Raw genomic sequence first — 26045 nt, forward strand, 5'->3', positions numbered from 1 at the left:
AAATTGCAGCTGCCAGACAGTCTGGCTCACTCAAGCTTGTACCTCCCAGATTGCCACCATCTCCATTCCGATTCATTGTTGTATCAAATATGCAACACACCCACTGTAATAGACTGGGCAACCACTGTATCTTGAGTTGTGGGAATGGGAACCTCTCAATGTCTCCCCTTCCTTCCAGTTGTGGGATGAATTCCTTTTTCTCTCACAGGGCTATAGAATTTTTTTTTTTTTTCTTTTCCTGTTTCTTTCTAGTTCTAAAGGGTTTTCAGCAGTATCCAAAGAATGACAGGATTTGTTATCCTTCCCTCAGAGATGTAAGTACTAAAGGTGGTAGAAAGAATTCAGGCTAGATTTTTATGCCTTTCTCTCAGCACCATGAGGGACGCTCTTTCAGGCCTTTCACTGTGTACAAATTCTTTTTTTTTTTTTTTTTTTTTGGTGAATGTCTGACGAGGTCTGTGAATGAGTACAAATTCCTATTGTGCATGTGGACTTTGTGGGTTGTATATTTTATTGCTAGCACACACTCAACCTTTAGCAATTCATTAGCAATATTAGCTGAATTATTTTATTGGTGTCTAGTGTTGTCTTTCCCAGGTCTGCAAGTGCTCATGTCCCATATGTCCTAGAAGGCACCTGTCTTTCATTAGAATTTAGGTTGATTGGTTGCGTTGTAACTTCAGTTCTCTGATGAGTTCAAGAAAAATTTCTATTTGTAGATTATTTTTCCTTTGTTCTTTCTTGTTGTCAGAGTGCAAGCTGTGTTCTTTCTAGTTTTCTACATCTTACATAGAAGCCAAAGAATACCTGCTGGATTTGGGTTGGCATCAGCCTGAATCTGTAGATTCAGTGGGCCTATTTCACTAATGGTTCTTAATCTCTCCATTTATTTAGGTTATCTTTAATTTTTCTCAGAAATATTATAGTTTGTATTTTTCTGTATTTTCTGTAGTGTAGAGGTCTTAACACATGTATGTCAAGCTGGACAATGATGGACTCCTATTAAAAATGTTATTTAAAACTTTTGATTTTGCTTATGTAAAGAAGTACAATTGGATTTTTTATATGGAACTTAAAACTTATGATCTTAGTAAGCTCATTTATTCTCTTTTTCTTGGTTCCTTATGATTTTCTTTTCATAGAATTATAGTTGAATGAACAGAGGTTTATGTCATCCTTTTCAATCTAAATACCTTTTTTTTAGAGACAGAGTCTCACTTTATTGCCCTAAGTAGAGTGTTGTGGCATCACAGCTCACAGCAACCTCCAACTCCTGGGCTTAGGCGATTCTCTTGCCTCAGCCTCCCAAGTAGCTGGGACTACAGGCACTCACCACAATGTCCGGTTATTTTTTTGTTATTGTAGTTTGGCCAGGGCCGGGTTCGAACCCACCACCCTTATATGGGGCCAGCACCGTAACCACTGAGCCACCTTCAATCTAAATACCTTTTTTTGGCCTTACCTTGTTTCCATAGTAAGGATCACAAATACAGTGTTGAGTTGAAATGGTGAAAGGAGATAGATTTGCTTTTTTCCAGATCTTGGGGCAAAAAGCTTTCAGTTTTTATTTTTATTTTTTGTTGTTGGTGTTAGAGATTGGGTCTCATTCTTTTGCCCAGGTTAGAGTGCTGCTTTGGTCCCATCATAGGTCCCACACAGCACTCTTGAGCTTCTGGGCTCAAGGAATCCTTCTTCACTAATAGGTTAGCCTAGTAGCTTACCTTACAGGCATATACCACCTTGCCTGGCTGATTTTTTTATTTTATATAGAGACATGGTCTGGCTGTCTCAAACTCCCACCTCAGACTCCTAAAGTACTGGAATTTCCAGCATGAGCTTCCATGACCCACTGCATTTCACTGTTAAATTTGATATTTTAGGTACGGTTTTCATGGTTCTATTTTTTAGCTTGCTGAAGTTTCTTTTTCTAAGTTGGTTGAAAATTTTTAGTAGGAATGTATATTAAGTTTTAAAATTTTGTTTCCATTTACTGAGTATTAATACGGTTTTTCTCATTTGATCTATTAAAATGGTAAATTACATAGATTTATTTATTTGATAAGGTATGAGGTCTTGCTATATTGCTTAGACTAAATTCAAGTTCCTGGGCTCAAACGATCCTTCTGCCTCAGTTTCCTGAGTAGCTAGGACTATATAGATTGATTTTTTTTTTCCTAATATTAAGCCATCCTTGCATTTTTGAGGTGAATTCTACTTGTTACTGATAGATTATCCTTTTAAATATTGCATGATTTTATTTGAAATTATTTTGATGAAGTCTTTTGCCTTTGTGTTCAAAAGGGATATTGGTCTGTCATTTTCCTTTATTGTAATGTTTTTGTCTGATTTTGAAATCACAGCAATGCTGGACTCATAAGATGAATTGAAAAATATTTCTTTAATTTTGAAAAGCTTTCTGTAAGATCAGTATTAATCTTAAATGTTTGATAGAATTCACTAGAGAATACATTTAAGCCAGGAGGTTTTATGTTTAAAGTTTTTAATGATAGTTTTAAATTCAAATTATTTAATAGATAATAGGTTCAGATTTTCTGTTTTTTCTGTGTCTGTTCTGGTGGTATGTATCTTTAAAATAATTTGTGTGTAGTATTTAAGTTTTCAACTTTATTGGCATCAATTTTTTTTTAATATTCTTTATTGTATTTTAATACTTAATGGATCTGTACCGGTATAATATCTTTCATTACTGAATATTTGGCGATACGTATTGTCTATCAGAGGTTTATCAGCTTTATTAATCTTTACAAATAACTAGTTTTTGGTTTCATTGTTCTTTTTTAAATTTATTTTTCTTTTTAAAAACTTTATTAAGATTAATATGAAGGTACAATAATTAGGTTATGTTGTTCTCACTTCCAGCGTAAAGTACCATTTGTAGATGAGCTTCTTAGTTTCATTGTTCTTAATGAACAATGTTTTTAGTGTACTTTTTCTATTTATTGATTTTTTGCTCTTACCTTTTCTTCTTGACTTTGCTGAAAGTTTCTTACATTAATTTTTTTTTTTTTTTTTTTTTTGCAGTTTTTGGCCAGGGCTGGGTTTGAACCCACCACCTCTGGCATATGGGGCTGGTGCCCTACTCCTTTGAGCCACAGGTGCTGCCCCTCTTTCATTAATTTTAAAATGTCTTTTCCTAATATGTGCTCAGTACTGATCTGCCTACATCCTACAACTTTGGGTGTTTATTATATTACCTAGTTCAGTATGTTTTCTAATTTACTAGTGTATTTTTCCTAATCCATGGGTTATTTAAACATGTTTCCCAAGTTTTTAATATTGGTAATTTTTGAAAACGTTTTTATGTTATTGATTCTAATTTAATTATATTATGGACAGACTTTATACTTTGTATAATTTTAGTTCTTTTAAATTTGTTTAGATAGCTCAGAATCTGGTCATTCTTGATGAATATTCTGTGTACTCTTAAAGATAACATGTTTTTTACCTTCTGTAGTATTCTATTAAGGTTAAATAGGTTAAGTTGGTGATAATATTGTAAAGTCTCTGGTTTTATTGATTGTCTATTTACTATTCTGTTGACATGTTATTTTATTTTATTTTATTTATTTTTGAGACAGAGTCTCACTTTGGTAACATGGGCAGAGTGCGATGGCATCATAGCTCACAGCAACCTCAAACTCCTAGGTATGAGCAATCCTTTTGCCTCAGCCTCCTGAGTAGCTGAGACTACAGGCACCCACCGTAATGCCCAGCTAACTATTGACATTTTAAATGAAGTTAACTTTTTACTGAAGGAGGAATTGTGAAATATTTAACTGTAATTGTGAGCTTGTCAGTTTTTTCTTTCGCTTTCTCCATTTTTTGCTTCATGTACATTTGGGTTGTTGTGAAATATATGTCTATATCTCTAATAATCATCCTTTTCTGATATCAATATAGCTATTCTAGGTTTGTTCTACATGTTTTAGTTCATATAGGGTGCCCATAAAGTTCACGTGGAATTGCACATGAACTTTATGGACACCCTGTATACATTATGTTATTTTTATACTTTGCTTTTAACTTATCAGTGTCTTTTTTTTTGTATTTTCTGTAGATACTGCTGATTTGTTTCTGCTTTTAAAATCCAATTTAATCTTTGTCTTTTAATCCTTGCATTTAATATAAATAATATAAATATAAGTTTGCATTTAATATAAAGTAGAACCTCTATAAGTTGACCAACCAAGGGACTATAACAGGCTGGGCAATATATGGAGGTGGTCAACATAAGGAACTAGGCCTACTGTACTGAAATGTACATGTGGTGCATGTCTAGTCTATGAAAATTAGGTCAGTTTATAAAGGTGGTCATTGTAGGGAGGTGGTCAACTGTGGAGGTTCTACTGGAATTTTTATATAATTAGGTTTAAGTCTTTTCTACCTTCATTTGTTCTATTTGTTCCATATATTCTTTGTTCATTTTTTTCTTTCTTTTCTACTTTCTTTTGGATTAAGTAATTTTACAATTCCATTACATCTTTGCTATAGTTTCTGTTTTCTTAGTGGTTGTTTTAGGTTTTATGATATTGATATACACGTTTTATTTACCATAATCTACTTACAGGTTATCTGTCACAACATGTGTAATGTTAGAACCTTACTGAAGTATAATTTCCATGCTTTCTATTCCCTTTCCATCTTTTGTGCTGTTTTTTACTTCATAATATATTGTTACTATTTTTGTTTTAAACAACGAATTGTCTTTCAAACAAATTTTTTAAAAGTCATATTTATCTATATATTTATAACTCTGGCACTCTTTATTTCTTTTCGTACATTAGAGATTCCTTCTGGTATTATTTTCCATCAGTGTAAAGAACTTAAACTGTGACATTTTTTGTACTGCAGGATTGTTAGCAACATTTTTCTCTGCTTTTCTTGTCAAAATGTGTTCCTTGTGTTTTCATTTTTTACTTTCACTTTTCATATTGCTTTATACTGACATTTTTTCTTCTATCATTTAAAAGATCTTTTAATTTTCAGCATGCATAGGTTCTGATTAGATGTCTACTATGATCATTCTTACTTTAGTTCCTCAGTGATGTAATGTGTCTTTTCCCCTCTGCTGTCTCCTCTGGAGAGCTTTTAGAGTTTCATCATGATATTCCTGGGTGTCATTTCTGTACTCTCCTTCCTTGCTTGGGGCTCACTAATATTCTTAAATCTGTAGTTGGTGGTGGTGTTGCTCTTCCTGCTGGCATTTGTTTATTTGGGGATTTTTAAAAATCAAATTTTAAAAAATGATTTTATTGTTTCCTCAAATGTTTTTTCTTTTTTACATCTTTATTCTCTTTTTAACCTTCAATAACATGTATTTTAGAGTCTGAGTATTGTCCCTCATGTCACAGAGACTTTGTTCTTTTTTGTGGCTACCATTTAATTTGGGTATTTTTGCTTGATCTCATTCCAGAATCATTGATCTTTTGTTTTTCTTTTGTACCTTTTGATCTGCTAAACCTTTCTAAAGAATTTTTCAGTTTAAATATTGGGGTTTTCAGCTCTATAAGTTTTATCCTACTAATTTTTAGAGTTAGCATTTCTCTATTTTTTATTCATATTTTTCTTAAAACATAGTTGCAATAGATGTTTTAATATCTGATTCTATCATCATGTTGCATCTTGGTGTTTCTAAGCATTTTCAGTTGAATACTGGTTGTAGTATTTGGACACCGAATAGATTTTGTTATCTTTCTTTATTGAATGTTGCTCTGTGTTCTGTCAGGCAGTTAGATTACTTGTGGATCAACCTGATCTTTTTTATGCTTGTTTTTAAAACTGTGTTCAGACACCCTTAGAAAATCTTCACTCTAAGCCCACTTTAGCCCAGCTATTAAGGCATAATCCTTAATAGAGCCATAGTGAATGCTCTCAGGTTCAATAATATCTTCTCATTTTGGTTTTCCAAGATCTAGACTATTTTGCAGTACTTTCTGAGTTTGAGAGTTGATCAGTTTGCAAACTGGTAGTTTTGGTAGTTGTTCTTTGTGTGACCTTTTTGAGTTTTACTACATACCATTTGTACTTAGTATTTGAACTGTTTCTCTATTTACATTTTTCTGCAGTAGATCCTATGTAGAATTTTCTGGAACTGTTTATCTGCTTAGGTTATTTTTTTCTTTTCTAACCTGAGAATTTCAGCTTCCTCAGCTTTTAACTTAAATTTGTCCCTCTAATTCATTAAGCCGATTTTATTTTGCTGGGATTTTCCCCTTACATCGTAGGGAAAAGCATATTTAGCAGAAAGCCAGAATGATCATAGCACTCACTTCACAGTCCTACATTGCCAATTGTCTAGTGTCTGAAAACAGTAGTTTCATGAATTTTGTCCGGTTTTTCTGATGTGAGGGCGAATCCTATGCCAATTACTCTTTTAGGCAGGAAGTAGAAGTTTAAAATCTGTTCTTAGACTAAATTATCATGGTCTGTCTTTAAGCAATTAGTTATAAACTACCTTGTGGCATTTCGTCTACTGCTATCTTACAGTTATTGAAATCTTTGATTATTGTTTTACTTTTTATGTCTGATTTCTTATGTTAGAGCCAATAAGCCGGTAATATTCTGTATTGTGTAATTCTGATTTTTGGTGTTTGAAATACCTGCCCTGGACAATATTCTTTCATAAGTATTTCTCTTATTTTTTTTCCTGTTGGTGGAGAAGATCACACTGCTGGAGAAAGGATCACATAGCTATAGAATGGATGCCTTTGCAAACTTACGCCTTCTAATCCCTAGTCATTTTTCTCTCTCTCATAGGTGTTACATAGGCCAATGGTCAGCAGACTTTTCCTGTGAAAAAGCAGATAATAGATACTTCAGGCTACATGGTCCGTCTGTAGTCTACATCACATGTTTCCCTTTTCAACCCTTTAAAAATATAAAAACATTCTTAGCTTGAGGGCTCAGTTTGGCCCATAGGCCTTTAGTTTGTTGACCCTTGATAAAGACCACCACCACATTGTTTAAGGACCCTTCTCCCTCTCTCACTCTCTTTCTTTTTTTTGAGACAGAGCTTCAAGCTATCACCTAGGTAGAGTGCTGTGCATCACAGCTCACAGCAACCTCCAACCCCTGGGCTTAAGCAATTCTCTTGCCTCAGCCTCCCAAGTAGCTGGGACTATAGGCGCCTGCCACAATGCCTGGCTATTTTTTGGCTGTAGTTGTCATTGTTGTTTTGGCAGGCCAGGGCTGGATTCAAACCTGCCAACTCTGGTGCATGTGGCTGGCCCCTTAGCCACTTGAGCTACAGATACCGAGCCTCCTCTCTCTCATTTTTATCTGAAGACCTTACCTCTTACTTGATTGCAGAAACAAGATTACATTTTGTCAACTTTTTGCTTCCTGTGTATCTCATCTAAAAGCATACCTAGATCTTTAATTATTTATCCATCTTTTGTTCTTACATGAAATGAAGATGTATACCTATCCTTTTATTTAAGCTTAAACCCACTCTGTGGGTTCCTAGTTTCTTCCTCTTCTTTGTTCATTCACTCCCTGTTCCATTTTGCTCCCTCATTCTTCCAACTGTGCATAATTTCTGTGTTCTCACTTTACTCCTGCTGCTTTAAATTTTACATTTATGCCATCCACCACCACAGTTTGTCTTAAGTCCTTTTAGTTGAGTTTAAATTGCAAATGGAAAAAAAAATTACCTTTAAATTGTAATAAAGTACATATCTATAAAGTGTTTTAATGATGCATACTTATTTATGAGTCAGTCTTGTCCATGGTTTCCTTATTAAATTAATAGCTCCCCCCCTCCCCAGTGACCACATATTAAGACATATAAGAGTATCTCAAGCAAAAATGTTCTGTGGTGGAGAGGGAAATAACTCTAAAAGGCAAAACATCAAGTACAGATTTTTTTCTTTTTAATTTAGGAATCCGACTAGATCTAGGCACATTGTGTTGCAGGCATCACCTCACAAATCTGCCAACGCATGTCCTTTCTGAGCTTCAACACAGCTGTTGTCCTAACCACTTGCTCTTCTCGCCTCTCCTTGACAGTGGTTCACATTGGTGTTTTGGTTTATGTTGGGGAAGGAAAAATGCAAAAGAATCCCTTCTTCATTTTTCTTATGATGATATGACTTTAAAAAACCCCACCATAATATGAGTTAAGTAACAGTGGCTTCTCCAGGATCATTCTTATACTAAGAAATATAAAGGGTATTAGGTGTTTTAAATATAGTTGAGTCCATTTATATTAAAAAAAAAACATTTAAAGAATAAGGTTACTTGTAAAGAATAAAGACACATTAAAAAACTACATGTTCTTACAACAATTTGTTCTATTCTTTTTCCCCTGTAACACAGTTATTCCTCCCCCGCTCCCCACACAACAGATTTGTAATGTAAGAATAGAATCATGGTGCAGCCTGCAACTCCCAGAGGTAAAACACACAGTACTAGACTTCCATCTGTAGATTTTACTTTTCAGATTTCATGTCATTTTCTCGGAGTTAAATTTCAAATTTGAAAGCATTTTAAGCTTTCAAGGATTGTATTTATGTTAGGTTGTTCTCTTAAGTGGTTTTCTCATACTAGTTAGTTATATTGTATGCTTAGATATCTTATTAGGTGCAATTATTTTTTTATTCTTTTTCAGTTATTTATGCTATTACTTTGTAATTGCTTGTGTCCTAAATTTTAATTTCATCTTTTTGTTATATTGGGATAGTTTTGAAATGGTCTTTTACTTAAATTAGCACCGTTAATGAGTCTTTTATCTATTTGATCAAATTGATTTTGAATTAGCTCTTTCAGGTATATCAGTATCTCTAAGAATGCTTTGAAATTGAAGAAAGATGATATAAATGATCTGGAAGGATTAGTAACATAGTAATTTAATATTTTCAAATGCATGTTTGACATTATACTTGGCTTTGAGAGTACTTAGTGTAGAATAAAGAGCATTTATTTGGATAATAATAGCTGTGTAAAGTATTTTAATCTGCTGAATTACAGATGAACTCTTATACTAGTAGAATCAAAATTTGTGCCATATTGTGCTCTCCTTTTGAACATGTGATGTAATGAAGATATTTCAGATAAGTTAAAAATACAATTGTTTCACTAGGTTTAGAAAGGAGACCAATAAGGCTGTTATCACATTGACTTATGTAATCTGGTAAAATTGCTCTGTGAAAACATTAGGTAATTTAACATCTGACGTTTTGAGTGTTTCTTGCATCTTGGAAGATCCCTTGATTTATAGTAATTTGTTTATTTGAGACAAGAGTATGAAACACATACTGGTGTTGCAATGTTCATGAAAGGGGTCATTTAGCTAATATGTTAGCTTTGCCCTGCCTGCTTTCTCAATTTCATCCTGGTTAGTTTTCTGTATTTCTTAGATTCTCGTTATTGATGTCATACGCAGCACCTTTCAAGAGTTGCATTTAAAAACTGGGGAAGACTTGAAGTTTCTGTTGTTTATATCTGTTGAAAATAACCATATTAATATGAGAGATTTGAATCTTATATTTTCAGCTGTAATTCTTGCTAACTTTTATCTTGCAGAGATGTGATTATCCAGGTCATTTTATTTTTTATTTTTTTAAATTATTTTTTATTAAATCATAACTTTGTATGCATTTATGGGGTTCAGGGTACTGCTTCGATATACAATGTGAAATGTTTACATTGAACTAAGTAACACATCCATCACAATTATACTTATTTCTTAATAGTTTTGAAATATACCATTGCAGCATGCACATTAGGTGAGGTCCCGCCAAATACCCTCCCTCCTCACATGTCCCCCCTCCCTCCTCACATGTCCCCCCTCCCTGTCTCTCCTCTTCCCTTCTACTTTCTGGACTATAGTTATGTTTTGCCATTCGTATGAATGTGTAGATGGTTATATATTGATTTTGTAGTAGTATTGAGTTCATTGAGTACTTTTTTTCCCATTCTTGAGATACTTTATTAAGAAGAATATGTTCCAGCTCCTTCCAGGTAAACATAAAAGATGTGAGGTCTTCATCTTTTTTATTGCTGCATAGTATTCCGTGGTATACATATACCACAATTTGTTAATCCATTGATGGGTCGATGGGCACTTGGGCTGTTTCCTTGTCTTGGCTATTATGAATTGGGCTGCAATAAACATTCTGGTGCAAATGTCTTTGTTGTAAAATAATTTTTGATCATCTGGGTATATACCTAGTAGAGGAATTGCAGGATTGAATGGTAGGGCTACTTTTAGTTCCTTGAGTGTTCTCCAAACTTCTTTCCAAAAAGTTTATGTTAGCTTGCATTCCCACCAGCAGTGTAGAAGTGTTCCCTTCTCTCCACATCCATGCCAACATCTGTAGTTTTGGGATTTTTGTGATTTGGGCTAATCTTACTGGAGTTAAATGATATCTTAAAGTGGTTTTAATTTGTATTTCTCTGATGATTAAGGATGATGAGCATTTTTTCATGTGTTTGTGGGCCATGTGCCTGTCTTTATCAGAGAAGTTTCTGTTCAAGTCCCTGGCCCAGATAGAAATGAAGTTATGTATTCTTTTCTTATTGATTAGTTTGAGTTCTTGGTAGATTCTAGTTAACAGACCTTTATCAGAAGCATAACCTACAAAAATCTTCTCCCATTCTGAAGGTTGTCTGTTTGCTTTACATACTGTTTTCTTGGCTGTGCAAAAGCTTTTTAGTTTGATCAGTTTCCAGGAATGGATTTTTGGTGTTGCTTCAATTGCCCAGGGGGTCCTCCTCATAAAATATTCTCCCAGGCCAATTTCTTCAAGTGTTTTCCCTACACTCTCTTCTAGTATTTTTATAGTTTCATTTCTTAAGTTTAAATCTTTTATCCAGTGAGAATCAATTATTGTTAATAGTGAACGGTGTGGGTCCAGTTTCAGTCTTCTACAGGTCACCACCCAGTTCACCCAGCACCATTTGTTAAATAGGGAGTCTTTCCCCTACTGAATATTTTTGATAGGCTTGTCAAAGATCAAATGATGATAAGTAGCTGGGTTCATCTCTTGGTTCTCTATTGTTCTATAGATCTATATCCAGGTCAGTACTGGGTAAAGTATAATGTTCTGTGAAATATAAGAAGAAAATGATTAGGGAAAGCTTTCTAGAGGAAGCTGAAACATGAATGATATTCAGGTATTAGCTGCATGAGGTCACTCCAGATTGATGAAACTATGCCACATACAAAAGGTACAGCCTTTCCTAGAAGGAAGTACAGGTGGGGAACACAAAGGAAGAAGGACACAGGGGAGTGTTGAGTGATATGTAGTAAACCATCATGCAAGCCATGTTAGAAACCTTGAACTTTGATAGAAGAACAATGGTGATTGCATTCAAGAAAGTAATGCAATCAGACTTGCATTTTTAGAAAGATCACTCTGACAGCAAGTATATTGGAATACTATTAATAGAAACATAATTAGAGATAGGAAAACCCAGTAAGCTAGGCAAGAATGGATGGTGGTAAGAATTAGAGGAGTAGCATTTAGCATGAAACAAAGTAGGACATGCAGAAGCAGTAAGCTTTGGTGAGAGAAGTAGGGCTGACCTGGGAAATTAAGTAGGTGGTAGGGCTATTCTGAGTTACAGTTCTTAGGAGGAATGGTTTGGGGAAGAATGATGATAAGTGTACAATTGACCCTTAAACAGTGTGAGGGTAGGGGACTGTTTGTGTTATCTAAAATCCACATACAACTTTTGACTCCCCCAAACTTAACTAGTAATAGCCTGCTGTTGAACAGAAGCCTTAGTGCAGTGGTTCTCAACCTTCCTAATGCCTTGGCCCTTTAATACAATTCCTGTGGGTTGCAACCCACAAGTTAAGAATCACTGCCTTAGTGGTAACATATATAGGTGATTAACATGTATTTTTTGTGTTCTATGTATATGTTAATGGTATATATTATATTCTTACAATAAAGTAAGCTGGAGAAAAGAAAATGTCATGAAGACAGTTAAAGGGGGAGAATTTATTCAGTATTCAGTAAGTGGAAGTAGATCATAATAAAGATTTTTCATCCTCCTTTTCGCATCGAGTAGGAGGAAGAGGAAGAGGAGGAGGAGGGGTTGGTCTTGCTGTCTCAGGGTGGGGGAGGTGGGGGGAGGCAGGAGAGGCAGGTCCATTTGGTGTAGCTTTACAGAAATATTTGGTAATACATGATAATTTCTGTCTGACTTTTTTCCCTTTTTCATTTCTCCAGAAATGTTTCTGTATGGTCTGGTCCAATCCTCCTTTACCATTTGCTTTAGTTTCAGTGCCTGTCTCATAGAAGAGTCCATGTAGTAAAAGCAGTCAAAAGCAGACAGGAATAATTGGAACTCTTGTGCCAGACTGTCTAATGTCAGTTTGTTTTCTGGCATTGCTTCTTTTGCATCTTCTTCCTCATCATCTAGCAGTGGTTCAGAAAGCACTCTTCTTCATTAAGTCATTTCAATTCCTCTGGTATCTTTTAGCTCTTAAATTTCTCCAAGATCCATATTTTGAAACCCTTCCCAAATTGCTTTTTTTTTTTTTTTGCCACATCCACACCTCTTCCACATTTTCCTCCCTGTCATGTATACTGTGGAGTCACACACAACATATGGACTTTCCTCCAGCAGGGATTCATTGTTCTGAGTTTGATACTTTTCCCAGCTTTTTCTGTAACAGTGATGTCATCAATGGTGTCATCAGTGGTGTAATCCTTTCAGACTTTCATGATGTTCTCTCTCTTGTGGTTCTATCATGGACAATTATTTCCATAGAGTAAGTACCGTGTGTAATGAACCTTAAAGGTCCTTAGGACCCCCTGATCTAGAGGGTGAATTAGAGATGTTGCTTTTAGGGGCAAGAAGGTATTTTCAGGATTGAGCTCATAGGGTTCTGGGTGGCAGAGGCATTATTCAATATCAAAAGAACTTAAAACGTTATTCCCTTATTGGCAAGGTACTTCCTGACTTCAGGAACAAAGTAGCAATAAGACCAATCTAGAAGAAATGTTCTTGTTGTCCAGGTTTTATTGTTATACAGCCAAAAGACTGGCAGGTAGTGGTTATCTTTTTTCTTCAAGCTTTGGGAGCTGGCAGCTTTATAGTTAAGGGCAGTCTTTATCATAATAAATCTGACTGCATTTACACAAAACAGTAGTGTTTGGCAGTGCCTATGGCTCGAAGGGGTGGGGTGCCGGTCCCATATGCTGGAGGTGGCGGGTTCAAACCCAGCCCCAAAACAAAACAAACAAACAAAAATAAACAAAAAAAAACACCAGTAGTGTTAGCTTATCACTTCCTGCCTTAAATCCTGGTGCTTGCTTCTCTTATTAAATATGTGTCATTTCCCCCCTAGAATAGGTCACCTTCATCTGCTTTAAAAACTAGTTCAGGGAGATACCCTTTTTCCTCAATGATTTTCTTTTGTTTTTTTTTTTTTCCAAAGATTTTCTTAATTGTGTCTGGGAACACATGTTTTCTCTTGCTTGGCAGAAACAGCTTCTCCTATTATCTTGACTTTTTTTTTGTCCAGGACTGGGTTTGAACCCACCACCTTTGGCATATGGGGCCAGCACCCTACTCCTTGAGCCACAGGCACCGCCCTATCTTGACATTCTTTTAAGCTGGACTTCTTTCTGAAGTTATCAAACCATCCTTTGCTGCTGTTAAATTCTCCAGCATTAGATCTTTTACCTTCTTTTGCTTTAACTTGTCATATAATGACTTTTTCTTGAAATCATATTAGCTTTAGGGATGCTTTTCTTACAGCAATCTTGCACCCACATAAAAGCTGCTTTTACTTTTGCTTTTCCTTTTTTTGAGACAAGATCTCGGCTTTTGTGTTTCGCTTTGTTGTCTGGGCTAGAGTGCAGTTGTGTGATCATAGCTTGCTGCAACCCCAAACTTGTGGACTTAAGCAATCCTCTTGCCTTGGCCTCCCACACAGCTAGGACTACTGACATGCACCACAACATCTGGTTAATTTTTAAATTTATTTTGTAGAGTTAGGGTCTCCCTACATTGCTCAGACTAGTCTTGAATTCCTGGGCTCAAGAAGTTGTCTCGCCTTAGCCTCTCAAAGTTCTAGGGTTACAGGCATGAGCTACTGCACCTAGCCAATAGCTGCATTTTCCTTTCCTTTCTTTCTTTCTTTCTTTTTTGTTTTTTTTTAATTGTTGGGGATTCATTGAGGGTACAGGTTACACTGATTGCATTTGTTAGGTAAAGTCCCTCTTACAATCGTGTCTTGCCCCTAAAAGGTGTGGTACACACCAAGACCCCACCCCCCTCCCTCCTTCTCGCATTTTCAACAGAAGATAAAAGGGCATTTTCCAAAAAGTGTAAGATTTTCGTACTTTCTAGTGTAGCTACAGCAATGGCTTCACAAATTTCCTTTCCTTTTTTTTTTTTTTTTTTTATGATGATCTTTATGGTAGATTCATTATCTTGAGATTATGGGCAACTGCAGGTCCAGACCTCAATCTATGGTACGTATCAAGCAATTCAACTTTTTATTATAATGTTAGGACTTTTCTCTGCTTCTTGGGAGCACTTCCTACATAACTAGATGGTACTTTGTATGGGTTCTATTCAAAATTTATGGTATTGCACTAAAAATGATGAAAAATACATGTTGAAAATTATGTAAGTACTATGAGAGATCACTTTTTACTGTGATACACAATTCACTGGAAAGACTGAGCTGTTTACATGGAGATGATTAATTGTGTGGTGTTTTATGGGGATAATCATAATACTTGAGCTCACTGCAATAGCAGCAGAAGGTGGCTATGAAATTATTATACCAGTACAATTTGTACTTATTAATGTTATGCAGCTATGATTTAACATTGCATCTTTATATTTGCCTGCAAATGACTCCAGGTATGGTTGTATATATTTTGTGGTAATAAGTGATAAAATAGACTAGTAGCTATACAAATACTATGTATTTTGTGCATTCATAATATACTTGATTTTTTCTTAAATTTTTTGCATATATCTAGGCTATGTGGTTCATCTGAAGGTTTCAAATTGCTGAAAAAATCCAGAGCAGGCAAAGCCAATTGAACCCACTGAACTTCTGATTTACAGAACTATGAGATATAAGTTACATTGTTTGGAGCCACTAATTTTGTTATAATTTGTTATTGGCAGCAATAGCTGAGTAATGCAAAGTGTCAAGGATCCAGAAGCACGTTAGCTGGGTGATTCTGACTCAGGGCCTCTCATGAGGTGGTAGTAAAGCTGTCAGGTAGGGCCTAACTGGTGCTGGAGGATACAGTTTGAAGCTCACACACGTGATTATTGGTAGGCTCTGGTTCTTCACTGAGAGGGTCTCCTCAGAAGGCTGTTCACAACATGGCAGCTCACTTTGCCCAGTGTGAGTAGGGAGAAAGAGAGTGACAATGAGAGCACGTGAGTACACAGTATATAGGTGGAATTCTTATGTCTTTTATAATCAAATCTCAGCTGTCATCGTGTCTGTCATATTCTCTTAGTTACATGGACCAACCCTGAGATAATAATAAATTATACTACAGAAGAATGTGATTACCAGGGAGCATGGACCATAAGGAGATCTTGTTGGAGGTTGGTTACCACAAAATATGTGTGTGCCGAAGATGACAGACTGTCAGTTCTATATACTTCACTGGCTGTATAGAGTACCAGGTCTGCAGTGTAATTTTAGGCAAGTTATTTAGCCTCTCTAAAACTGAGGTTATTTATTCAAAATTGAAGTTAGTTTTATATGTCAGTGCTAGAAATCAACGTAAGCTAGTTCAAGGAAAATAAGATATTTCGTGAAGGTCCTAGCACTTTCTAATTTTTGAATGTGCTGTATGAAGATTAAGGATCCTAAGTTTTTTTTTTTTTTTTTTTTTTTTTGAGACAGAGCCTCAAGCTGTCCCCTTGGGTAGAGTGCCGTGGCATTACAGCTCACAGCAACCTCCAATTCCTGGGCTCAAGCGAGTCTCCTGCCTCCGCCTCCCAAGTAGCTGGGACCACAGGCGCCCACCACAACGCCCGGCTATTTTTTGGTTGCAGCCGTCATTGTTGTTTGGCGGGTCTGGGCTGCGGATTCGAACCCGCCACCTTAGGTGTACGTGGCTGGCACCTTAGCCGGTTGAGCTATAGGCGCCGAGCCAAGATATTTTTGAGAAATCTAAGGAACAATGAATGATAGAAGGCTGTCATTGGTTTATGTTGGTTTAGATGATTGTTCTTAACCCAGTCAAGTTTGGTCACGTCATATGAATGTGGCTTCTCTCTCTGTAATTATAAAGATTCTAGGAAGGCTTCTTAGAAGGGTTGCTGAGTAGTGCCACTACTGCAAGGGGCACGCTTTTCATTGTAGACTGTATGAAGGGTACTCGTAAAGTTGTGCAGTATGCAGTCTGTGTAGCTGAACATAATGGCCCTGATTTTTTGTACTTTTGACTGGTTTAGGACTTGTGTCCATGGGTATAAGTGTCTCTTTTGTTTATTGGTGTGTCTTGTAGCATGGTGGCTAGCACGTGATTACTCCATAAATATTTGCTGAATGAATGAATGAGTAAATGATTGATGCAGCAGTATTACCATTATTTAAGTATTTAATGCTTTTTAACATATACCATTATTTTTAGTTATCATAAATAATATTATAGATTTATGTCTTATTCTGTGGTAGCAAGAACGTTCTATTTGCACGAGAGGATGAACTGGAACAATTTATAAAATAGTGAAATAAATGAAAGTATTATTACTTGCTAGCCACTTTTCCAATTCATCTTTTTAATAGCTGAGTCTAAAATAGAATTGATAGTAGACCCATGTGAAACAGTTGCTGTGTGCTGAAGAATTGCTTTCAGTTTGTGTAAGCTCATCATTAGTATAGAGAAGTTTAGTAATCTTAAGTATTTTATGGTTACTGTGTAAGCTACTTTAGTTGTATTTTGAGGAATTATGCTGTTGTCTCTTTGTTAAGTTTTTGAAAATATACTTGACTTTATACAAAAATTAAATGAAGACTTATGAAGGTTTTCTTTTTTTTTTTACTCTACAGATATTTATTAACCCTATTACTACTTTTTAATGTCAGAGATATAAGTAATTTCCTTTTTTTTTTTTGGAGACAGAGCCTCAAGCTATCCCCCTGGGTAGAGTGCCATGGCATCACACTCACAGCAACCTCCAACTCCTGGGCTCAAGCGAGTCTCCTGCCTCAGCCTCCCAAGTAGCTGGGACTACAGGTGCCTGCCACAATTTCTGGCCATTTTTTGGTTGCAGCCATCATTGTTGTTTGGTGGGCCCGGGCTGGGGATTCGAACCTGCCACCTTAGGTGTATGTGGCTGGCGCCTTAGCCGCTTGAGCCACAGGCACCGAGCCAAGTAATTTTCAAGGTATGGGTATCACAACCCAAAAAGAAGTACTCTTGGCCAGGCGCATTGGCTCATGCCTATAATCCCAGCACTCTGGGAAGCCGAGGCAAGTGGATTATTTGAGCTCACAGGTTTGAGACCAGCCTGGGCAAGAGCAAGACCCCCTTCTGTAAAAATAGCAGGTGTTGTGGTAGGTGCTTGTAGTCGCAGCTACTTGAGAAACTGAGGCAAGAGAATCTCTTGAGTCCCAGAGCTTGAGGTTGCTATGAACTACGATGCCACGGCACTCTACTGAGGGCAACAAAGTGAAACTCTGTCCAAAAAAAAGTGGTAGTACTCCTTGTGAATAGTACTTTTTAAAATTATCTTTTCAGTTATCTAGAACAATTGTTTTATTTAATTCAATTTTGATTGTGTGTCTTATGGGGAAAATGCTATTCCAGTATTACAGGAATAGCATAGCCCTTGTTCTGTAGAATTCTAGTACAGCATTTGGATATTTGGGGTGAGCGAAGCCAAGAGAAGTATACAGATAACTTTAATATGGTCAGTATTCAATGAAATTTTATTTCATTAAAAATGTGATGTGAAGGTGCAAAAGAGACCATCTGGTTTGAAGAATAAGACCAAGTTTCATGAAATGGGTGGGAATGAAATGAACATGTATAATTTTGAAGTGTTGAGTTGGACTAAGTGAAGAAAACAACATAAGGAAAATGCAGGTATCCACTGATTTAGTTTTTGAGCTTGTAGCCTTAAAATTCTGAACTATTTGGCCTATGCTACTTTATATGACTTTTTACTTTGAATTATTGGTAAGAGTGATAAGATGGACTCGAATAATTTAAACTCTATAAAAATAAACCTAAATAATATGGTTTATTATTAACCTAAAAACCTAAAAAAAAAAATATATTTTTTAATGTAAAAAATAAACCTAAATATATGATTAACTTGCTGCTGTGGCCTCAGCCAGTTTACTGAGGAAGGGAGTGTTGAAATGTTAGCTAGACTAGACTAGAGTGGTAGAATATACAGACTTACTGAACTGGAAGGAGCAACAGAGGAGACCAGTTAATTCATTATCCTCATTCTAGAGCAGGCGTCCTCAAACTACAGCTTGTGGGCCACATGCAGCCCACCCAGGACGTTTATCCGGCCCTCCAGGTGTTTTTGCCACCACTGCCTGTCCTGCTTAGCAGCCGACTTGTCCCACAGTCCAGTCCTCCAACGGTCTGAAAGACAGTGAATTGGCCCCCTGTGTAAAAGGTTTGAGGACCCCTGTTTTAGAGATTAAGAATGAGGACCAAAGGAATAAATGATATGCCTATTTTCTACCCATATTTATAGTGATGGAGTTGGCACTTCATAGGTCCATGTCGTGTAATAGTCAAGTCTATTGGGGTAGTTTGAAGCAAACCTCAAATTCATTTTTATTACAGTAACTGGATCTAAAATATGTAATTTGTACACAATCTGAAGTCTGCTACAGACAAATCAGTCTAGTGCTTCCCCTGCTTTCTGCCCTTCTTACTGGAGGTCTCATTTATAGTTCACCTGCAAGAGGGTAAAGAATATATGAAACCTGTAGTATTAGTTTGGCTGTAGCAGAGACTGTAAGTAGGATGGGTAGGAACATCGTTTTGCCATTTGGCCTACATTCTTCATGGCACATGAATATGACAGGAAGTCTGAACTACCTTGACAGAGGAAGATATCGAATCAACCACAAAATAAGAGAATTTTTAAGAAGAAATTTGGTTGTCCCCCCCCCCTTTTTTAAACATCAGATTAACATGAACAAAGAATAATTTTTGGACTAGGTTATTCACATTTTCATTTTTTATTAGCAGGATAACTTTAGGTCTCTACTCTACCATAATACTTCATTACACTGGAGATCTCTTTTTGACTAGAGGTAATTTTCATACTTATTGAGATCTAATTAACATATCATGTAACAAAGCGTACTGTTGTTTGTGGTATATTCAGAGAGTTGTACCATCATAGCCACAATCTAATTTTATTTTATTTTATTTCTTTAAACTATTATTGTCATTATTTATTTATTTATTTATTTATTTTGAGATAGAGCCCTAGGTAGGATGCCATGGTGTCATAGCTCACATCAACCTCAAACTCTTGGACTCAAGCAATCCTCTTGCCTCAGCCTCCTGAGGATCTGGGACTACAGGCATGTGCCACTATGCCTGGCTAATTTTTCTATTTTTAGGGGTCTTGCTCTTGTTTAGGCTGGCTTCAAACTCCTGAGCTCTAGCAATCCACTCGCCTTGGCCTCCCAGAGTGCTGAGATTACTGGAATAAGTCACCAAGCCCGGCCCACAATCTAATTTTAATACATATCATTGTTTCCTCCCCCCAAACTTCATACATATTAACAGTCACTGTCCTTCCCCCTCATAACCATGCAACCCTAGGCAACCAGTATTCTACTTTCTGTGACTTGACTATTCTGGACATTTCATATAAATGGAATACTATGTAATGTTTTGTGACTGACTCATTTAGTTTCAAGATTGTTACATGTTGTAGCATGTGTCATGTCAGCATTTCATTCTTTTTTATTGCCAAATAATAGTTTTATTTGTTCATGAGTTTATGGACATTTGGGTTATTTCTGCAAATAATTTCTCTTATTCTGTGGGTAGTTTTTCCTGAAGGAAATTCTTTTTTAACATGAAGTTAACACCATTTAAGAAATACAACTTATCTTCTTTTTGTAAGCCTGCAACAAAGAAATACCGTTGATACTGCATCTTTTAAAGATATTATAGACTCCACTCATGCTAGAAATTAAGAAATATGAATTTAGGAACTTGAGAGATTAAATGCAAGGTTGACTGTTTTATTACAGTATTTTTCAAATTGTATCTTTAGAACCTGTTCTTTCTTACTGGTGAGCTTTTAAAATCTCACATTTATATTCTTTGAGGCACTTTTGTTACAGTGTGTTATTGGGTCTGCCATCTACTCAAATAATCTGTAATCCTAAATTATATCTCTTGGTGACAAATTCTGTGGTATAACTTTCCCTTTTCTTATTGACTTCTCTGTTGCCACAACTATTCAATGTAGTGGTGGAAGTTCTAGCCAATACAATCAGGAAAGAGAAGGAAATAAAGGGCATTCAAACGGGAGCAGGTGAGGCCAAACTCCCCCTCTTTGCTAACAATATGATCTTATACTGAGAGAACCCTAAAGACTCAACCACAAGACTCCTGGAAGTGATTAAAAACTACAGTAATGTCTCAGGATATAAAATCAGCGTCCACAAGTCAGTAGCCTTTGTATATGCCAGTCACAGCTAGAATGAGAAACTAATTAAGGACACAATCCCTTCACAGTAGCTTCAAAGAAAATAAAATATCTAGGAATAGTTTGCAGTGCCACTGCAGTGTAAAAGTATTCCCTTCTCTCCACAACCTAATACAACCCTTTGGAAGGAAGTATGGAGAGTCTTCAAAGAACTCAAACTAGACCTCCCACTTGATCATGCAATCCCATTACTGGGAATCTACCCAGAAGGAAAAAAAATCATTTTCTCATAAGGACATTTGCACTAGACTGTTTATTGCAGCACAATTTATAATTGCCACATTGTGGAAACAACCTAACTGCCCACCAAGCCAGGAATGGATTAACAAGCTGTGATGTATGTATAACATGGAATACTATTCCACCACTTAAAAGGATAGTGATTTTACATCTTTTGTATTAATTTGGATGGAGTTGAAATATATTCTTCTTAGCAAAGCATCACAAGAATGGAGAAGTAAGAATCCAGTGTACTCAATTCTGATATGAGGACAATTGATGCTAGTACATGGTGAAGGGAGGAGGGATGAGAGAGAAAAAGAATGAGATGGGGGGCCATGGTGTGTGACACACCTCTTGGGAGTGGGACACTTTTAATAGAGGGACTTCACCCAGCAAATGCAAGCAGTGTAACCTGGCTCATTGTGCGCTCAATGATTCCCCAACAATGGACAAAAAAAAGAAAAAAAGAAAGAAGGAAATGCCTAGGAATATACCTAACAAAAGAGGTGAAGGAAAATAAAGAAAATAACGAAACCCTAAGAAAAGAAATAGCAGAAGATATTAACAAATGGAAGAACATAACCATGCTCATGGTTGGGAAGAATCAACATTGTTAAAATGTCCATACTTCCCAGAGCAGTCTAGAGATTCAATGCTATCTCCATTAAAATACCAACATCATGTGCTAGCTTTGGCAGCACATATACTAAAAATGGAATGATACGGAGAAGATTAGCATGGCCCCTGCGCAAGGATGACACGCAAATTTGTGTTCCATATTTTTGAAAATGCAGTGAAGGCTATGTTAACCAGTTTGATGAAAGTATTTCAAATTGTATATAAAATTAGCATATTGTACCCCATAATTGCATCAGTGTACACAGCTATGATTTAATAAAAAATAAAAAAAATACCAACATCATACTTTCAAGACATGGAAAAAATAATTCTTCATGTTGTATGGAACCAGAAAAAACCCTGTATAGCTAAGGACCTTTTTTTTTTTTTTTTTATTTTAAGGTGAAATTCATTTAAACCTCAGGTGAGACTGTGTTTCTAGAAGGTAACATGTAGCTTGAAGCATATATGTGAATGTTGGGGACATGCTGTTAGCCTGATGTTTACCTTGAATGCTTATATATGAGCATTTGAAGGGATTTTTTTTTTAATACCTGCAGATTACTTATAAGACATAGAGCCATATCATGCTTTTTCTTTCATTAAGGCCAGATGCTCAGTACTTGAAATTGTGTAAGATTTTCTTTCCTTGTCTATGAGATAAAACATTTGCTTAGTTCATGAATCAGTTTTTGATAGAAGGAAAAGAGTCTTATTAAACTAATCCATACCAATAGGTTTATTATTTTGAGGAATATTTGTATTTTTAACAGTTAACCTATTTTACAAAATTATTCCCTGATTGATAAAATCTGAAGTGTTTTAGTGAAGAGAATAATGGATTGGGGGAGAGTTTTGAGCATTAGTCATTAAAATTTAGCACATATGGTCTAAGGAAATGCCAGAAGAGATACAAGTAATATACTGTGAAAATACAGAAGATAGATAAATTATTTATAATTTGGGAGATTAGAAAAGGTATTATGTGTAGTTAGCACTTGAACTGAATATGTAAAGGTAAGATTTTATTAGGGTGTTTGACGGAATTGGAAAGTGCAAGCATTTGTAGTTAGAGGGGAATAGTTAATATTCTAGCTTGACTAAAATGTAAGCTCTGGATTACTGGTCAAATATATTGGGTTGAATATATACATTTATTTTTACTTTCTCCTTTAAGTTCACTAAAATGACACTGAAGGGCTGAAAAGGTGTGAAACCACAAGGACAAAGAATCCAAGAAGAGATGCAGCAGATGAGGGTAATGAACAAAATTTGGAATGTAGAAAGCAGATGACAGAAGAAGGGCAATTGATTTATTAAAGTATAGAAAGTAGAAATGTAAATATCTTCAGAGGTGAAAGCCAGGAAGAAGCATTTCTCCCTATGGAATTCTGGAGAGGCTTAGCAATAGAAACATTATATACTTTGGAAGGTAAGTTGAAGAATGACACTAAAAAGAGGGAAGGGTTTTAATTTCTTATAAACTGTTGTTACTTAGAACTTTGAGGAAAGTGGTATGGTGTTGGAAAATAGTATTGACTGGTGACATTCCTTCTTAGCAACTATACTCTGCTGAAGATCCATTCAGTGGCCAATTGAAGGTTAAATGGAGCACACTCAGGTGAATTGTGAAGTAGATGGCTGCTCTAAATTTAAGGAAGAAATAAGATGTTGAAGTAGCTTTTGGCAAAATCCCAGTGGGTAAATTCTTTCTTCTTAGTGGCAAAGCCCTCTCAATTTTAGCATTGGAGTCTCTACTTATTGGAATCTGTCGTGAATGAGGCGTTTACATGGTGACTCTCCTCTCTAATTGTGTGTTACAAGACTGTAATCTTTAAAGCAATTCTAGGTGCCCCTGTTATGATCCTGCTTACTGTGTGTGCATGTGGGGCTAATAGAAGGAACTGCTCCTTCTGTTTTTCTATACCTTGCCCCTTTTCTGCTTCATGCTGAACATGTGTATACACACTTGAACTTTTTACTCACACCATTTCTGACACCAGTTGTATGGTGTCTTTTCCAGGACTATCTCTCCAACTCTCTAATACTAGATGAATGTCCTTCAGTTCAATTCTGACTCTGGCTACCTGGAGTTAGTGGCAGCTCTCACAAGTTAAAGGGTCAGTCTCACAAGACTGTTCCCACTACAGATGCTAGTTACAAGTCCCAACTTGTCATTAATGTTTCTTGTCACTGGGCTATAGATTCAGGGGGTTCCCACAACCCTTTCCTCAGGTTCAATAATTCATTAAAATGGTTCACCAAACTCAGGAAAGTACTTATTATTCCTACTTTATTATAAAAGAGAAAACTCAGGAGTAGTCAAATGGAAGAGATGTTTATAAGATGTGTTCTTTTAACTCAGAGCTCTCTGAACCCCATTGATTATGGATTTTTATGGAGGTTCCATTACATAGGCATGATTGATTAGATCATTGGCACTGGAGATCAAATTCCCAGCCCTCTCCTGTTTCCAGAAGTTGGGGGAGTTCTAATCTTGTAATCATATTTTTATTTGTTTGGTGACCATCCCCCATCCCAGTGCTACTAGTCATTTCATTAACATACAGTGTCACCCCAGGGAGTCTAAAGGTTTTAAGAGTTGTGCCAGGAACCTGGCACAAAGACCAAATATTTATCTTTTATTATATTGTAATGCCCTTAGCATTTTTTACCAGGAAGAAGGACTAAAAGTAGACTATCTTATAGCTGCTGAAAGTTTCAATTCTTTTGCTGATTTCTGCTGAAGAATTCAAAATTAAGACTTATGAGAATTAATCTTCTTGTAATTAATTCATTTGAACAAGTATATATTGAAGTTCTCCCATGTCCTATTATACATTTTGCTTTAAGCACTAGAGATACAATAGCCACATTTCTCTTCTCAAGGAGATTAAGAGAATGTTTATGGGACAGACAAGTAAATTAGTATATGTTACCTTTTATGGATATGGAGAATAATGAGTGAGGAGCAGTTTTCTAGGGGAAACAACAAATCATTTTGGACACATGAAATGCCTTCTTACCTAAAAGACAATGATATATGAGTCAAAAAATTCATGGGGGATTTTGAGGCTGAGCATATGTGTTCAGGTCATTAGTGTCTGTTGATGACAATGGTCCTAGAAGCTGAGCTCCTCCCCAGCAAAAACAGGCCGGCCTCTGCCCTTTGCAGTTCATCTTACCAAACATAGACTCCTGTTTACCTCTTTCTCCTCAACCTCCTTTTTTCCACTCTGTATCATTTTTGAAATGTCATTTTTGGCACAGAACTTCCACTGCAATTTGCCCAGTCTTTCAGATCCTGGAAAAGTACAGCCCTTTCTCACTATGAGAGAGAATGTCTAGGAAGTTTCAATCTGTTTACCACTGTGGTGATTTTACTAATGTGTCCAAGATCAGAAAGACATTTTTTTCCTGGCCCTACCACTATACACTTATGCTTTCTGGAAACCTTATGGATAAATGAAGGAACAGCTTTCTTCCTGGGTTGGATGACCTACTTATGGATGCTTAAATTTGAGAATCCAGAAAGCTCTATCTTTTAGGTCTAAATTTTTGAAACCCTGGCTTTTGGAGTGAAAGAGGAATAGGGACGTTATCTAACAATGTTTAAAGAAGATACAGCATCACAAAAAAATTGGTTTTGAGGATGCAAATTTAATTCAACATAGGAATAATCAATCACACTGACAGTTTAAAAAGCAAAACATCTCAATAGATAGAGAAAAGGTATTCAATACATTCAACATACTTTTAAAAAATGTGTAGATTTGTAAGAGATGGTAGGGGACATCCTTAATCTGATTGTGAAAATCTAAAAACAAGCATCATATTTACTATTGCTACTTTATACATCATTATACTAGAGAACTTAGCCAGGTTAACAGGACAATAAAAAGAAAAATAGTAGAAAATTGGGAGGAAAGAAACAAAACTATCATTATTTGCTGATGATATAATAGTCTACTTAGGCTTCTCAAAAGAATCTATAACATTAGATTATGATAATCTCTTATTCTAATTAATAGTTACATATAGTTAAATGTATTTAATATTATAATATAATCCATTAATTATTATAATTTTGCCAAATTTTTGGATATTTCAATTTATAAAGATTATGTTTTCCTAAACACTACATACAAAGTTAGAGATATAACTTAGTATCTTTAGTAAAAGGATACATTAAAATAGTAACAAAAAAGTTTCTTTAGGAAAGAGCACTTTAGGTGTTGTGTTAGGCATGAAAGCCTATTTAGAGTGGGGTTCAAGAGAGATGGGAAGAAAGTAATTTTAGATAGAATATAAACAACTTATTTGAGGAATTTTGCTATAAAATGCATCAGAAAAACTAATAGTAACTGGAAGTAAATGCCAAAGGGTTTTTTTTTTTTTTTTTTTTAAGCTAGAGAAATCCCATTTGTTGATGGGATAGTTCAAGCAAGAAAAAAAATTGATGATGTAAGAGAAAGAGGGGAGAATTCCCTAAAGATGTCCTTGATGAGATGGATGAGGATAAAACCCAGGGCACA

At 35.9% G+C, this 26045-nt stretch overlaps 1 protein-coding gene and 1 non-coding gene across 2 annotated transcripts in view; both read left to right on the forward strand.

Moving 5' to 3' along the window:
* COG5 (component of oligomeric golgi complex 5) overlaps positions 1–26045 on the forward strand; it is a 313042-nt gene that overhangs the window by 93708 nt on the left and 193289 nt on the right. The window lies entirely within an intron of this gene.
* On the forward strand, positions 21575–21676 carry LOC111722071. Its single transcript, XR_002771018.1, has one exon. It is a non-coding gene; the product is annotated as a U6 spliceosomal RNA (small nuclear RNA).

This window comes from Otolemur garnettii, unplaced genomic scaffold, assembly GCF_000181295.1.
Source record: "Otolemur garnettii isolate 467f Iridium unplaced genomic scaffold, OtoGar3 scaffold00005, whole genome shotgun sequence".
NCBI classification, from domain to species: Eukaryota; Metazoa; Chordata; class Mammalia; order Primates; family Galagidae; genus Otolemur; species Otolemur garnettii.